The 14,062-nt window shown below is 39.9% G+C and overlaps 1 long non-coding RNA gene across 1 annotated transcript in view; it reads left to right on the forward strand.

The window, feature by feature from the left end:
* Positions 1–11,350, forward strand: part of LOC122799709 — a 94,785-nt gene extending 83,435 nt beyond the window's left edge. The window contains exon 2 of the long non-coding RNA XR_006364495.1: positions 9,615–11,350. This is a non-coding gene — a long non-coding RNA (uncharacterized LOC122799709). The remainder of the gene's footprint in view (positions 1–9,614) is intronic.
* Positions 11,351–14,062: the final 2,712 nt, after the last annotated feature.

Genomic DNA, 14,062 nt, shown 5'->3' on the forward strand with positions numbered 1-14,062 from the left:
CTTTCCTAAAGTTCTCCAAATTGGCTTTCTTTTTCAGGTCCAGAACAGGCTTTGATAGGACCACTCTCCAGGGACTCCTGGAGTCTTGGTTTATTGGCCTCCCCTCTTGTTTTGTTTTTGTAAGCTATGGTAATCTACCCATATAGTTTAGGCTACCTGAGCAGTGATGTCTGTATTCAGTATGGCAGAATGGTGTAAATAATCTTAACATAACAGTAGATATTCTAATAGTTAATTGTTGCAGTAGCCCCCTCTCCTCCAACCCCCTTTTTTGTTTGTCTTGTTTTTGTGTTGCCAGGGTATGGAGGTTTTCAACTTTTTTGCTTATTTTACTGTTAATTTTTTTCCTAGCATTATTCTTTTAGGGCTCTTGCCTCCCTTCTAGGCAAAAAATGTTCTAAAGCTTTTTACACTGCAGCTGTTTCCATGGAGCTGTGCATCCTTTAGCTTTGTGCATCTAGATGGTCCTAGGGGTAGGACCCATATAGCTTATGCATGCAGACTGTTATGTATGAAAAGAAAAGTTTGTTTTGCAGCCTTTAAAAAATTTGAAGTTTTAGAAAATTGCTTCCGAACAGGGAAGACGGAACATACTGAGCTGTGTTTACAGCATGAATATTCATGAACAGGTATGAGGTGCATACACCACTTTTGGTTCCAGCTAGTATGCCACACGTATGGCTACCCTTGACAGGATATCTCTTTTTGTAATGAATACTACAACATTAATCAGTAGGACTGTACTGTCATGGTAAGTTGTTATGCAACTGTACCTTGCTTTCTGCAGCTAAATTACAACAGCAGTAAACATTGCACTATAAGCAGCAGTCATTGCCTAAACGAGTCCGTTGCAAACAAATCCCTGTTTTGCTCAAAGCTTGTGTGACTCATTTAGGAACTCTACAGACTTATTAGGAGCTTACTGCTGTGCTGAGTGAGAAACATAGTAAGAGCTAAGGATGGTACATATGTTATGGTGTGTAATTCCTGGGAAATCTGCCAATATGTAGACAAGTGTGTATATGCATTTGTGTAGGTGTCAGGGGGTGATAATGGGGCAGGCAGTGAGAACCTCCAATATCTCATAGGTGAACTTGTTTAAGACTTGCTGTCTGGTTGCTTATGAATTTTCATTTTTTTTAATTAGGTGCACACTCTTAGAAAATAATTCCTGGTAATAAACAGCCAGTGTTGGGGGTTCATAGGTAGGTACTAGACTATTGGCTCTAGGGGCTATATAAGCCTAGCCAAAAGGTATCCTGGCTTTCACCACCCAAGAAAATTATTTTCCTGTGCTCCTGTCGAGCTGAATTTCCTATCTCCCATCCAATCATCAAGATTTTTCTTGAAGAGTGCTAATGAGGAGCTTTGTTTGATATGTAGTTTGTTCCAGAGTATGGGAAGTTTCTGGAACAGGAATCTATCCCTCCAGCATGCTCTGTTTATTGTGGTGACAAGGTTTAGGTCCCTAGAGCATGTAGCTCAGAGGGATTTCTTTACGTGGAGCATGTCCAATAGCTCTGGGTTTCACATAGTTTGTATGTTAGGCAGAGATCATCTCTGAGTAGGCGATATGCGATGGAGTAAAGATGGAGTTTTTTGAGACGGTCTGCGTAGGGCATCTGTTTGAGGCCGGTAATCATCTTTGTGAGGTATTTCTGCAGCCTTTCCAGTTGTTGTAGATGTCTTGTGAGGTGCATACCAAAAGGGGCGTTGTACTCTATAATGGGTCTAATGAGTGACGAGTACAGGGGAACAATGACCTCTTTTTCCTGGATGAGAAACCTTTTGTGATGAGGTGTGCTGTGTAGAAGAATTTCCTGACTGCTGTGGCGATGTGATTATCAAAGGAGAGGCTACTGTCCACCTGTGTTCCAAGGTCTTTTATCATACTTTTGGTGTTAAGTAGACTACTGCCTATGTGGTAGTTCATGGGTACAGAGTTTGTACCAAAAGAAATGACAATGCACTTTTTGGCACTGAGCTTGAGGCCATGGCTTTGACACCAGGCATCTCTCTCAGTGAGGCCCTTTTGTAAGATGTCCACATCATTAGGAGTTTTGATTATGGCTCCTAGTCTGCAGTCATCTGCAAATTTCATTAGCCAAAGACCTTCTGTGTTAGTCTGTACTTCAGAGAAGTAGATAACCAAACGGGAGAGGACCCAGGACTGAACCCTGTGGTACTCCACTTGTCTCTTATCTGAAGTTGGATTTGGAGTCTGCTACTTTCACAGTGTGGGTTCTGTCAGTGAGCCAGTTGGCAACCCATCTTATGACATAGGGATGTATACCTAGTTTAGTGAGTTTATCTATAATTCCAGAGTGAGGGTTGGTGTCAAAAGCCTTGGTGAGATCTAGATAGGCTGTGTGAACCACCTTACTCTCTTGTACGGCTTTGGTGACCGCTTCAAAGAAGTCTGCCAGGTTTAGGAGACATGATCTGCCTTTTACAAACCCAAATTGGGTGGGGTTCAGAGTTTGGCAATTACCAGTGTCATTGTTTATAAGTTCCATGATGATACATTCCATAGCCTTGCAGACCAGGCTTGTCGGGCTAATGGGGCGGTAGTTCCCGGGGTCCATTGTGGCTCCCCACGGCATTCAGTGGGCACAAAGCCTGAGGTGAGGCTATGATTGTACATGGTACTTAGGTGGGGTACCAGTTTGTTCTGTAGTTCATATAGAACGCAGCCTGGGATGTTGTCAGGTCCCATGGATGCTGTGTTCTTGGCTTTGGAGAGTTTGTTTTTTACCTGTGCAGCCATGGTTACAGGAACTTTGCATTCTTCCGGTATAGAAATGGGCCCTTTAAGGGATGAGAGGGGGGTAAAGTTAGCACTCAACCTATCTGCCAGGATGTTGGCAATATCAGTTGGTTCTGTATATTTAATGCCATTGTGCTGTAACTCAGAGCCTTTCTGAATGTTGCCATTGAGATTCTTGACATAGCTATAGAATGCTTTGTGGTTGTCTTTAGAATCAGTGGCGATTTTGTTTTCATAACTAGCTTTTGAGGATTTTATGAGGGATCTCCGCTTCTTACTGAGGCTGACCAGGGAGTTCCTCCAATCATGGGATTTTACTCTCTTTTGCAACAGTTTCTTTCTTCTGTTTTAGAGTTTGTTTATGGCAGGGGACCACCAGATTGGCTTCCTTTTTTTGGAGGATAGCATCTTGGTTCTATTAGGGATTGCAAGATCCATGCACTTGTGTAAGTGCTTATAAAGTGCATTTGTGTAGGATTCAGCAGTTGTACTTCTATTGTCCATCAGCATGGGTGTCGTGAAGTTTGCCTCTTCTGTCTAAAGAAACGTGAAGTTGGCTTTGGAGAAATTTTTTACGGTGGTTTCCCTAATGGTGGGTGGGGGCAGGATGTGGATTTCTAGGGTGATTAGCTTGTGGTCTTATCTGACCGAGGAATTGACCTCTGGTGTGGAACACTGTTGCCCATGTTGGTAATGTAGGTGTGTGTTTTGTGTTTGTGTGTGTGTGTTTTGGTGGTGTAGATTTTAAGGGACTATGTGATGAGTGTGGTGTGGTGCAAGTGTTTACCTTCTCCTGTTGACTGTCTAGTCCAGTCTTGGGTGAAGAGAGCTTTGCTTCCAGTTTGGCTATATAAGTACAACTCTCACAGGTTGTAGTGTTGGGTGGTAGGAGGAGATGGTTGTCTGTGTATATGAGGTAATTGCTGCATTGCCCCAAGATGCCCACATTCATCAGGTAGACAGGAGAACACTCCGGGAGCTGACCCTTAGACATGCCTGGATAGGTGCTTATTTATTAAGTACTAAAAACTGTTTTCCTCTAGACAAGTGAAGAAAGTTGAGTGCTGTAGTAATTTGTAGCTTATTTAGTGCTTACAAGTTCTGAACAAGTGCTGAGCTCAAAGAAACAAATTTGAGTGCTAAAACTAAAAAAACTGGCTAGTTCTAAGAAACAAAATTAAGCTAGAAGGCTTCTCTCCAACACAGAAAGGCTTGGGGGCTTAGAAGCTTACAAACAGTCCTGGATACAGCAAATCTGTATCTGGACTAGACTACTTGCAGGAAAGGCAGAAAACAAGCTTAGAATTTTTTTTTTTTGTAAAGTGAAACGGGGACAGGAGGAGTAGAAACTAAGTGGGTTGACCTTCTCAAATGTTCTCCCTGGATTAGGTAGAATGAGGTAGTGACACTAGACTGGGAGGAGTGTCCCAGATCAAATTTACAGTTGGGGTGGGCAGCTGCAAACCACCAAGTATAAGAGCACAATACCAGTAGGGAAGGAGGGAGGGTGGGAAACAATATGAAACACTCCTTGGCAGGAAATCAGAACAATAAAAACAAACAGATGCTTAATAAATGTAGACAATTTCCAGTTAATACCTCACACACAGTGAAACTAGCTAGAAAAGTATGCAGCAGACAATAAAAGTACTATAAATAACTCGTAAAAATAAGCAAAAAACGGGATACTTAATGTTATATATTACAGATCTGCGTTTTCTCCGATTAGCTGAGTGTGAAACGGGTTGATACGATGGTTACGGTGTTCACCGTACACTCCCAAGTTACAAGGTTTGATTATCACTTTTGAAAGAGAAATGGCTTGGCTTAAAGTGGCACAGAAGGGCAGCTAGACTAGTACTTGCCTATGACCCTAATTTATTATATGAACCTATGAACCATAGTGGGCCGGTGTACTGGTGGACCAAGTTTGTCACTTTGTGAGTGGCCACAACACAGAGTTAAGTTAATCTGGAGTGTTTTGATAGATTTGTTAAAGGTCCATGCCTAACTTATTGAGGTTTTGTGGCTGTTTGTGTTAAAATATTTAATTTGTTGATCAACACTAGGCAAGTGCATATCCCAAGTGTTAGGCAGAAATTATGTGACCAGCATTTCTGTAAGACTTTGCACTGACAAAGTTTCAGTGTACATGGAAGATGCAAACAATTCCTGATGAGTGGAACCCTCACATTTTAGCATTTTTACTATCACTTCTGTTTTTCTGTGATGGACAGCATGTGTATTGCATTTACAGGCTATGATTTAATGCTCGGGTCAAGAAACAAAGGGGTTTCACTTGATGCTTTCCTTAGCCAGAAATCAAGTATCAGGCTTGCTGAGTCTCCCACTGGTAATGTGCATAACTCCATAATAGCAAGTGTGCACACATTATATGAAGTGACTGCACATGTGTTGTGCATAGCTCCATAAAAATAAGTGTACGCACCTTATATGAAGTGACTGCACATCTGTTGTGCATAGCTCCGTAAAAGTAACAGTGCACACCTTATGTGAAGTTGACTGCACATGGTAATGTGCATAGCTTCATAAAAGTGAGTGTACACACCTTGTATGTTGTGACTGCACATATGTTTTGGCAGGTCAGTCTGTGCTCATTTTCTGGGCTGGCAGTAAAGCAGTTTGAGGTATTTACCAGTGTCCTTGTGAATTTCTTTATCATTGCTTCTAGACCATTTAGAATGGACTTGAAGGGCATGTGTTGGATATGATTAACTACTACCCATCACCTGGGATACTGGCTTTAGTGTAACTCAGAATTTTATTGTGTGTGAAGCGTCATTTTATTAATTGTCATTCGTGTTGACTTCACACCAGATAATTAATTAGATTTCCCTCTTAACCTTTTTCCATGTAAATACGGGGTATATTGTGCAACAGTTGTCCAAAATATGCGAGACACATAAGGCAGCTTGAGAATAGAAATGCAAAGCATAATGAAATAAAGTACAGTGATGCTTTAAATGTTGGAAAATTACAGATCACCACGCATTATTACAAAAGTACATCTCTTGTCCAATGGGTAGCTTGGAGAATTGCCATCTCCCTATGATGCTGAGAGTCAGAATGAGTGGCATAGCTCATAATGTGTGCCATTTTAGAGCTGTGTAAGTGGCAACACCTGGGATTTGACCTTAGTGGTACAGTCTGTATGCTGTCACTGAAAGACTAGATATGGAAATGTAGGACCTTCTGTTGATCATGTCAGGCCATTTACAGGCCATAAAGTGTTAAATTCATTGAGATCTCACCTTTAGACTCTATTATATGCTACAGTACAATAAAAGTTACCATGTCTCACTTGTCACTAGAAATAAACTGCCCTGAATATGTAGACTTTTTTTTTCCAGATACCCTTGTTTTCAGAGACTTTGTTCCATGCTGTTGTTCATTTTTATCCATTTTAGCAAACTGACATTATTTTTCCACAACTTCTGCATAACTTTGTCTGTGGTGTTTAAACCACTTTATCAAAGTGTATGTTTTTGTTGTGGTTATAAACCACTTTATCAAAGTGTGTGTTTTTGTTGTGGTGTTTAAACCACTTTATCAAAGTGTGTGTTTTTGTTGTGGTTATCGCTGCACCTTGTGCAGAAGTCGTTGGCTACACGCACATTTCTTCTGCTTCTCTTGCTTCCTAGTCTTTTCTCAACTCAATTCTACTTTTTTTTGTGTGTTTTCAACTTTCCATTCCATGAGCAAATTTTGTATGCAAAAAACTTCTCTTTAAACCATTTAAATTGGGTTGCTGTAATTTTACTCGCTATGCACAAAATGTTTTACTTAACATTATGTGTGATTCCTACCATAACCCATTGGGTCTATATTAGATCACAGAATGCTTAAAAAAGTGAATGGTGATTAATCGACCCTATGTAAGCGAAAGCTTACAATCTCGAACTGTCAGAACAGCGAATTTTTTTCCCTAGGGAAAACAAATCGCTGTTCCAAAACACATACACACACAAGCACACCAAAATAACAGCAATCCACAAACATACACCTAAAATCTGACACCTAACCCTACACTAAACTATACACACACCACTAACTATCCACTTACCTTAACCCAAACCCTAACCCTAAGGTCCATCACTATCGCACACTCACCTCACCCGCTCACCTAACCCGCCCTAACACACACATCCACACAATCGCACACTTACCTGAACCCGACCCGTAACTTTCCACCACAGCACTGAAAATATCGAAGCAACAGAAACGGACAACCGAATTCTTTCCCTAGGAAAAAATTGAGTTTTTGTTGCTTCGATATTTTAAACTTTCGCTTACATAAGGTTGATCAATCAACGTTCGCTTTTTTAAGCATTTGGTGATCTAATATAGACCCAACCCACCCTTTATCTGATTGTCTTAAACTGTCGAATAATGTAATTCACCAAGTTCACAGTCGTGGACTTGATTCCTTTAACTCAGTAACCTAAGCATCAATAGACTCAGTAGGGCTTTGTACACTCAAGAAGAACAAATGTCGAGAGTATACCAGATTTTTTCAGCTCATAGTAAGTCTGAAACTGCTGTTTTCATCACAGTAGTATTTTGTTTCTCTGTCATGAAGCCTAAATGCATTATAAGCTTTCTAGACTTCTTTTTCTGCAGCATGCATAACATAGAACACTATACTCGTTCAGACTTTTGAGATGTTTCACCCACAGTCAGTAACAAATCAAGTTTCTGGAACCTTGTTTCTAGTTCTCAGACAGATCAATTTGAAGGAATATGGTTCCAGACTTTTGTAGATGCATAATAATTTCTCAGATGAAAGTTTAAGTTACTTATTTCAGTTGCTTCTGCATCTGTTAGAGCCTATATTAGAGGTGAACTTGGGCATGACTGAACTGTGGCACAGGCAAAAAGTTGCCAGTCTCTTAAAGCTAAAATGGATACATTACAAACTGCAAGAGGGTAGTGGGGGTCACTGTTTATTTGGTGGTGAAAATATTTACAAAAGGAAGCATTAAGTATTGAACCAGCTGCTACATTGTGAATTATTGCAAGAACATTTACAAAAGGAAGCATTAAGTGTTGAACCAGCTGCTACATTGAGAATTATTGCAAGAACATTTACAAAAGGAAGCATTAAGTGTTGAACCAGCTGCTACATTGAGAATTATTGCAAGAACATTTACAAAAGGAAGCATTAAGTGTTGAACCAGCTGCTACATTGAGAATTATTGCAAGAACATTTACAAAAGGAAGCATTAAGTGTTGAACCAGCTGCTACATTGAGAATTATTGCAAGAACATTTACAAAAGGAAGCATTAAGTGTTGAACCAGCTGCTACATTGAGAATTATTGCAAGAACATTTACAAAAGGAAGCATTAAGTGTTGAACCAGCTGCTACATTGTGAACTATTGCAAGAACATTTACAAAAGGAAGCATTAAGTGTTGAACCAGCTGCTACATTGTGAATTATTGCAAGAACATTTACAAAAGGAAGCATTAAGTGTTGAACCAGCTGCTACATTGAGAATTATTGCAAGAACATTTACAAAAGGAAGCATTAAGTGTTGAACCAGCTGCTACATTGAGAATTATTGCAAGAACATTTACAAAAGGAAGCATTAAGTGTTGAACCAGCTGCTACATTGTGAACTATTGCAAGAACATTTACAAAAGGAAGCATTAAGTGTTGAACCAGCTGCTACATTGAGAATTATTGCAAGAACAGTAGCAGAGAGCAGTTGGAAGAAAGACTGATGAAAAGTATTACTTAGCCCTGATTTCTAACTGCAGTCACTAGACAGACTGTTGAGGCTGTACACATTCAAAAGTGGAGGTAAGAGTGTATGAGGATCTGGAATGTCTGCAAACTCATAAAAGGTCTGTAAATTACTTTTCAGTGCACTGAGTTATGCCTATGGGGCTGTGAAAGCTGAGAGCAGGGTTACCAGATTTCTAAAGGGACAGGTATGGATACAAAAAAAAGTCCTTCATAGTAAGTGAAGGCAAAAAAAAGGGGGGGGGGGGTCTTTCATGCGGAACAGCTCGCTGTTCCACATTGAATAGAAGTTGCTCCGCTTTGAGATTTATGATTGGCCCATATGCCGTTATACGAGCCAATCAAAAAGCGTAGGATGTTTCGCTGGGATTTTAACCGACAATGCGGGACTCGGGATTGGGCTGTTGATCCCGTGACAGTCCCGCTCAAATAGGGACATCTGGCAACCCTGGCTGATAGCTATGTGTTGTACTAATGAATTACGCAGCTATCAGTAGCAGGAATTAAATGAGACAAAGCCATTTGCAAACGCAAGTAAAAGGAGTGATATTAACTTGTCCTTTTATAACCGTGTATTGAACACACTGGGAGCTGTATGTAGATCCTTAGTAATTCACTTCATAAAATATTGCAGTTTGAATGTAACAAAGGAAGGTTATATAACTGGTAAAGTGGAGAGAGAATATTGGTGACACATTACACTTGTAACAGGGGTTATAAATCAGTATTCCAGCCAGCATCTCTAAAAAAAAGAAAGCACCAGTTGTGTAACTAATGCTGAGTCAGCTGACATGTATGTAGTTTAACAGCGCAAATGTTTATAGCACTTTGCTGTGATTCTGTTGTTAATATAAATAGGTGTCAGCTATGATTTTACAGTTATCCATGTAATGTGTGCAAAATGCATTTTATAGAGTAATTTATTGTAAGCAGGAAGTCTTGTGCACCAAGTTTTGGGAAAGTTAAAAGCAAAACAAACAGGAAAAAAATACTTCACTTACAAACTTTGCAAATGTTTTTGCATGTATATGAATCTTTCAGAGTTAATTCTAAGTATGAAATGTGTTCATTCTTTTTCAGATCCACAATACTTGGAAAAGCCTGAAGTAGTAGAAAATGTTACAAGAAGAGAAACTGCTGTTTGCACTATTGACTAAATATGAAGCCTGGCTGGTCCTTGGGCATTTTTTTAATAAAATAAAGACCCTGTATGTGGTGAGCAGGATTCATCAGTAAATAAAAGTAAAAAATGTGTGGAGAAATTAATTCATCAGGTGTACTGCACTGTTGCTGGAATCTGCAAGAGAGGCACTCGTGTCCTGTAAAGCTGGAGGAAGCCATTAATGGATTTTGGCACAGTGAGAGCCAACTGGCTATTGCATTTTAAGTAGGCATTTGAAACTGGAAAAAAAGACATTCACTGGGGAAGAAAGTTGAATCAGAAGGCTACCTTAAGAGAACAGCATTACAAGAACAGTACAGTGCAACTTGGTGCTGTTTCTCCTTACTTGAAGCTGTCTGTGTTTAGAACATCAGATTTTTGTAGCTGTACTCTGTTATTTATAAAAAGGAATTTTCTTTTGCATTTATCTTTAAATAAGTTTTGTGATAAAAGATGTGAGGACTACTCACTGTTACAAGCTAAATGTGAACATTTAAGTTGTTCCACACAGCCAAACATCTCTGGACAGGTGCAGTGCACGTGTCTATGACTTTGTCTTCCCCAGTAATTATAATAATCCTGATAAATTCATATGTATGGTAAGCAGGAGACTGTGTGTGGACATAGCTCCTAAATCCTTAAAGAATTTCAAGATGCACCATTCTGTGCTCCATGTCATAGAGGGATGAAGCCATGACTGTGACATAAAGACCCATGTCTCACTAGCAACACGGAATCTGGAGGAGCTTGGCAGGAACAAATGGGAATGGTGATTGGCTGTTGCAGGGAGCTAGGGAGTGGTCTAGTCTGCTGTAATGCTGGCACCCACATGAGAGAAGATTGTAGGGGATGTAGCAGATGAGCCACAGTGATGACCTGACTTGTAAGGACTTAGCATGTGTGAAAGCACCCATTCACCTTTGGAGCAGGCAGTTGCAGAAACCGTAGCCATACTTGGGGGTGGGGATATAGATGCATAAAACAAGAAAGCCCTACTTTCACAGTAAATGATAGCAACAGACTGTGACACCTGACCCTTAACTCCCGAGGAAAATGAACGGGTTTATAGTCTGTCACCCTTGAGGCAAATAAATTGGATAATGGGCTGTTACCCCAGAGGAATATCTGGAGAAGCTGCACCGAAGAAGGTCCAATAAGAGCACACCACAAAACATTCAGCACTGCATCTGTTGCCATCTGTAGTTGGGTAATGCTGGTTTATAGCATATACAAATCTTTAAATAAATTCATATGTCTAACCATTTAAAAAGTTACGGATTGAGTGTACAATAGTGTGTTTTAGTGAATACAAGAGAGTGTCTTGTAGACCACCAATTCATGCATGCATAAAGTTGCATGTACAGCACACAATACATGGTATATACCCAATCTGCCCTGCAATGGCTAAGGTCTTGCCCCCTGTATTGTACTGTTACCTTGTATAAGGCTACCGTTAAGAAATATTTTGAATGCTGCTGTGAGTATTTATTTGAACTTCTTTCCAGAGAAAATATTTACTCAAACAGCATAGCTACTGGAGATGGACAGTTACCAGCATCTTTGTCATTACTGTAGCGTCAGATTTGGCCAGTGTATTAAGCATACATATTAAGTTATGGGTCAAGGTACTACTAATAAATATGTTTTTGTTTAACAATCTGCTTTAATGTTTTCTAAGGACAAATTAGAAAGCGCATTGACTATATCTGTTTAAAAGAAATATCAATGTTTTTATACTGTAGTTTTAGGCATTGTATACAACATAACCATTATCCCCTGTTTCATAAGGTGATATTCTTCAGGATGTTGTAATTTAGTGAAATTGATGATGAAAGTGTCAGAAAAGGGTAACTGCAGGTTTAAAGGGAAATTGAATAGTGGTAGATTAATATTATTTGACCACCCCAAAAAGGTGATACTTGTTTTGAGATTACTGTGTGTTGACTGAGCAAAAAGCTTTCAGTAAAACATGTTATGACTCTGTAGAAAGCTGCTCTAGCAGGTAGGTTTCCGAGTTCACTGTTGTCTTGTACATACATAGGTTTACCATTAAATGCTGTGCACTGTGACATCGAGTTGCACTACCTTGGGATGAAGGCATTGACTGATGGTATCATCCAGTCCCACAACATTGTTTCCCTGTAGAAATCAAGTAGCCCTGATGGCATGGACCTAGGAATAAGCGCTACTATTCTAAGGTAGTGCATCTGAAGTGAACAGCTGTTATGATTTCAAAGGTAAATTTTATATATATATATATATATATATATATACATACACACACACACACACACATATATATATATATATATATATATATATATATATATATATATATATACACACACACACACTATTGTCACAGTAAGCACATTCACTGATTTTTGAGCTGATCTGCTTAATTTTTGCGTATTGTTTTTCTTGCAGCAATACCAAGTGTTTTTCCAGTGTTAGTATGTTTTTTTAATATATGCTGTATAGTGCACATTCAGGATGGCGCAGTGGTGCAGCGGTAGTGTTGATGCCTCACAGCAAGTGGTTCTCCGGTTCGATTCTCGGCTGGGGCGCCTTCTGTGCAGAGTCAGCATGTCCTTCCTGCATTTGTGTGGGTTTCCTCCGGGTGCTCTGGTTTCCTCCCATGTTACAAAGACATGCATCTGGAGCATTTCTCCCCGGGCATCTGCTGAAAATTGGCATAGTTCCAAGTCGGACTTTCCCATTTAGCAAATGTTAAATAAATAAAATTTAAACACAGTACCTAACAGTGTAGTTTCAGCTACATGTTGGTACAGTTTAACTTATCATTTGCAGCAGGTTGCGTGGTGAAGCAGTTTGTGCAGTTTGCATTAACCGGTCTAAAATGGTACTACACCCAAGTGTTAATGCAGCTGTGTAATCAGCAGCATTATACTCATATTGTGAGCTACACTGTAATTACAAGATGTGGAAGAAAAGGCTTCTTCCACCATTGACAAGCTAGTTAATGCACTCCAGTGTTCATGTAGAATTTGTCTGTCTTCTCTGTGGGCAATCTGTTTCACTCTAATCCAGAAAGCAAACCGTGAGAATCCACTGCACTAGTGTTTGGCTGATGCAGCACGACTGTTGTAGGGTATGTCTTCTTAGTAAAGGAAAATACTGTATGTCCATCTGTCTTAACATGGGCTGTGAGTTGTACCTGTATATTCTTGAGTGAGTCAGGCATTATTAAAAATAACATTTTAGAAGTTAATACTATGACTCATCATCCAGGTAAACGTTAAGACACATCATTCAAGCTGTACATTCTGTTCCTAAAGTTACACTGAATTTTTAGCTCTTTTGAGTGTGCACCTTTAACCCCTAGTGGGCGTGGCTTAAACTTTTAAAAACTAAGTTATCACCTTAGAGTTCTAGAAAACTCTCATTGAAAGAGGTCAAATATCAATAGAGTTGTTTTTGCCATCACATATGGCTCAAGACAAAATATCCTGGTACCTTGTAAGTAACATGGTTTTGGAATTATTAATGCAAATATGAACAATCCATATTTGACGCCTAGAGGAGCAGTAGGGGTTAACTGCAGAAGGCGCCTGGAGGAGCAGTAGGGGTTAACTGCAGAAGGCGCCTGGAGGAGCAGTAGGGGTTAACTGCAGAAGGCGCCTGGAGGAGCAGTAGGGGTTAACTGCAGAAGGCGCCTGGAGGAGCAGTAGGGGTTAACTGCAGAAGGCGCCTGGAGGAGCAGTAGGGGTTAACTGCAGAAGGCGCCTGGAGGAGCATTCGGCTGTAATGAGTTAATAGCTGATGTTATGTTGTCCTATCTCGCCTTCATTCTTGGATGGGTTCGGAGACAATCCTCTGCTTCGACTCGGCCAAATACACCAGCTGGTAGTTTCAGACTTGGCTCGTGGCAAGGAAGGTATCCCATGATGCAGTGGTGCAGCTGTCCAGATCTCATTTGCCGCTTTACGAGATTGGATGTTCTGTTCTTGGCAGTGGCTAAGTTTTTTGTCTTTTGCCTTCTAATAATTAAAACTAGTTAGAATTTACAGATTAGTTAGTTTACTGAGTGCTGTGACCCTTTTAAACGTTAGCTTTAGTATGTAGCTTAACTTTATCTCCCTTTTCTGCTGTTGTGTTCTGTTTCTTGACAGTCATTTTTTCGCAGGCCTGTACTGTGTATCCAGTAGTTTAGCTTACTGTAGTGGTGCTATTAAAATTTCATGTAGTGTTTTTGTGTATTTCTAGTCACTTAATTAGCTTGGTTAGTTCATTAGCTCATTTAAGTTAGAGAGCTAATTGCCCGTTTTAGTTAGAGGGATAGTAGTGTTAGTGTATTCTATCTCTCCTTTATAATAGCTTACTATGTCTGTTTAAATTAGAGGTC

The sequence above is a fragment of the Protopterus annectens genome, chromosome 4.part0 (assembly GCF_019279795.1).
Source record: "Protopterus annectens isolate FY-2018-M chromosome 4.part0, PAN1.0, whole genome shotgun sequence".
In the NCBI taxonomy this organism is placed as follows: Eukaryota; Metazoa; Chordata; order Ceratodontiformes; family Protopteridae; genus Protopterus; species Protopterus annectens.